This window comes from Humulus lupulus, chromosome X, assembly GCF_963169125.1.
Source record: "Humulus lupulus chromosome X, drHumLupu1.1, whole genome shotgun sequence".
In the NCBI taxonomy this organism is placed as follows: Eukaryota; Viridiplantae; Streptophyta; class Magnoliopsida; order Rosales; family Cannabaceae; genus Humulus; species Humulus lupulus.
Window position 1 is genome coordinate 234,184,051 of NC_084802.1, and position 3,726 is coordinate 234,187,776.

General features: G+C 29.7%; 1 long non-coding RNA gene across 1 annotated transcript; it reads left to right on the forward strand.

The window, feature by feature from the left end:
- Nucleotides 1–222: 222 nt before the first annotated feature.
- LOC133804532 (uncharacterized) lies at nt 223–3,418 on the forward strand. Its single transcript, XR_009878521.1, has 3 exons — nt 223–314; nt 398–499; nt 3,096–3,418. It is a non-coding gene; the product is annotated as an uncharacterized LOC133804532 (long non-coding RNA).
- Nucleotides 3,419–3,726: the final 308 nt, after the last annotated feature.

Genomic DNA, 3,726 nt, shown 5'->3' on the forward strand with positions numbered 1-3,726 from the left:
CAGGTCAAAACTCAGCTCCAATTCGCAGGACCATAGAGTTACGAGAATAACATAATTTCCTTTATTAGCTATGGATAGCCAAGGGAAAAATGGGATTAAGAAATAAATCAATTACATAAAATTATTTCCAAGGGCATTAGGGTGTGGGTAGGCTGCATAAGTAGGTTTCCTTTTCTTTTATTTCCACATTTTCTTTTCTCTTCCTCTCAACACCCTAGTGCCCGCCAAACACTATAGAGAAAAGATTGTCTCTCATTTAGTTCTTGCCATCAACACTAGGGAAGTTAGATTTTTCAAATCTCAAGGAGGTAGAGGTAAGGGTTATTCTTATTTTTCCATTTTCTCTATTTCTCCTTCTATGTTCTAAGCCAAAGTTGTTGGGGATTCTATGAACTAGGTTCTTTGGGATGGTACTAACAAAAGGTTCAAGAGTTTTACCATCATAGAAAAGTCGACCACCTAGCCAAGATGATTGTAAGCTTTCGAAAATTTGGAAGAGGTATGATGATATCCCTTGATTTGATTTTCTCTTTTTTTCCATTTTCAAGATTTATAAGATATGCATATTTGAGGTATTTCGCATATAGGTTTTTGTGATAAGTGGTGAGGGTGTCAAGAGACACGATTCTAGAGTCTTGGCTAAGCAAGGTTATCAAGAGGTATTGTGTATTGTTTGTCTTGACGTGCTGGTCCTTGTTTATGGTTTTGAAATATTGGTTGATGTTGGCATGAAATATTAAGTTTAAATCTTTAGCTTTGAAAGAGTTGTTGTTATAAGTCTAGAGATTGTTTATTGTTTATTAATTGTATCTTGTCCTTAGAAAGCATGTTAGTATTATTTGAAGTTGTATTTTTGTTTTGGGTTCATATGGATTTTAAAGAGAATTTGGATTTGAGTTTTGGCTTAATATTGGTACATGATTTTTTTTTAAGATCTATTAAAAAGGCTTATTATTATTTTAAAAATTAGGGCTTTTATTTTTCTTTTTTTGTTTATTTGTGAATTTACAGGCATGACAAGTTAATGTATTCTATTGTGAGAGAAAAGAAGCATAACTAGTTGATTTATGTTTAATGGTACATTTGGTTAAAGCGTTTTATTGGAGTTTATGTCTTGAAAATAGTCTAAATTATTGGTGTATGCTAATTGAATTTTTGAATGCATAGAAGCTATAGAAACATGCTAGGGTAATTGGTTAAAATGAATATGAGCATATTTGAATTTCATGTTAGTTAAGCTTACGGATTTTTGTATATAATTGGTGAGTGAATTAGTGAAACAATGTTTTGAATGCACTTGCGATGTCTCTAATGATATTTTGATTTTGTGTGAATAAAATGATGTTTTATTTCACACTTAAAATAATGTTTTTACTCAATTAATACCTACAATTTTATATATATATATATTTTATGAAGAAAATATAATTTTTAATCCAAGTTTATGATTTTTGAGTGATTAAATAGTTCCTGGGAGTTTTGGTTAAAAATAAGAAATGTCTTTTAAATGAAAGAAATAATGTGAGTATATTGAATAAATTATAACCCTAAGTTATGTATATGTTAAATTGATATTTTTAAATGTAACCATGAATTTTCACATTTTTATTAAGTGCGGTTTTTCTTTATTTTTAATGAGAAAATGTTTGAGTTTAAATTCACTTATGATTAAATAGTTACTGAAAGTTTATGTTATTAAGTTAAAAATAATTATTTTGTTTAAAGGTAATGGGTTTACACTACATAATTTACGTCTTAAATAGTATAAGTGAAAATATATTTTTCTCACACTTAAAATTATATTTTCTCACACTTAATCTTGTAATTTTGTTAATTGAGAAGAAAATGTTATTTTCTGAAGGAAACATGAATTTTATAAGTACTTCTAAATAATTTCAAACTTTATTGTTTCTAAGCAATTTAAAATAATAAATGAAGATATTATTTTATGAGAAATTTAAAGAGGTTAAATGAATTACTTTAATCAACTTTGAGACTTAAATAAATAACGGTAAAAAGAATATGTTGCTTAATTTTTAATTGAAGAGGTTAGAAATGAACATGTAGAAATTATCGTTTTAAGCGTCACTTTTTAACAACACTCCCACGTATGCATGTCACATGAAAATGCACTTTTACGTTCAAATATATGCCTACTATTCAAACATATAATTTTTACGTTGTAACCATGAATGGATAATAGGTCGAATTGACATTATTCTTTTGTGATTTTATGTGAAAATGTGCATGTTTAGAATTAATGAGCAATTTGCACCATGTGTGCATGGCCCATGCACACATCGGGTTTATGTGTTAGGTACGAGAAATCTCATGTGATTCTAAAGAGAAATATTTGATTATGATTATAGGCTCGTTGTGAAGTTTTTCTCATTTTCCTTTGCTCGGACCTGAGGGAAGGAAGTTAGATAGAATTTCTATGTTTATGCTATGAAATGGTAAGAATGATCTGTTATGAGAATAATGATATGATATGTATGATGAAGGACCATGAAATATGAAGTATTAAAATCTATCATGAAATGCTACGATGAATTCATGGGCGAAATGTGTTTTCCTTTGTGTTGTTTGAAATGGATTTCATGTGTTTGTATGCTGTATGAAAACAAATGGTTGTTAACGTGTTGAAAGCGACACAACAAATGGGTTACTAAGTATATAAGATGTAACCCGAGTTTTTAAGGATATGACGTAACTCATAGGGCGGATGCGCCGAGGTTATTCAAGGACCAGAGCCTTCTGTTTACCTCACAGAGGATGTCTTTCCAGTTTTATGCTTTTACTAGTAACATCAAGATGTGACATGGACAATAGAGGCGTCATGTTAATAAAGAATATGATGATGATGTTTGATTATGATGATGGTGTTTGATTATGATGATGACGTTTAATTACTATGTATGATGATGACGTTTAATTACAATGTATGATGATGACTTTTAATTACGATGTATGATGATGTATCGATATAATGTATTTTATGAGCTTTACGATATGATTATGTTCTTATTGTGTTTTCTTTGTATGTTGCTTCCTTACTGGGCTTTTAGCTCACCCTCTTACTTTCCCCCTTTTAGGTAATACATAGGGTTTCTCTTTGGCACACACTGTGATGTGACGAGTTCCGACGTCAAAGTATGTATGGCATGGGGGTTTCCTATGGATGAATAAACGATCAACTTAAGTGCCAAATTTTAAATAATGATGTTATGGACATAAATTTTAAAACTATTAGTGGGATTTAAACTTTATTTATTTTAAACATTGCACAAGTACGTTTATTTTTATTTTAAATTATTGGGCCCAACTTGCATGTTTTATCAAAGCCCCATTGGATTTCATATGTTAAGTGGTTTTCTTCTATAATTTTATGAGTATGGAGATGTTTTGCAAAGTAGTATTTTTGGGTGCTTTACAATAATGTAATCGCAAAGGATCATACATTGGATAATACCATATTATCTCGTCATCGGCAGTTAAATGAGAAAAAAAATCTCAAATTATCACACAACTTTAATGACAAGAAAATTATTAGAAGTTGCTACACATTTCTTGAATACTCTAGAATATTCTAGACATTTGTTGAATACTTTACTCTATAATTTTCTAGGTATTTGTAGAATAGAAGAACTTCAAAGACATGTTTTAGAAAACTCTATAGTCTAGAACTTCCTAGAGGCTATATGCTTGAATAGTCTAGATTCTTTA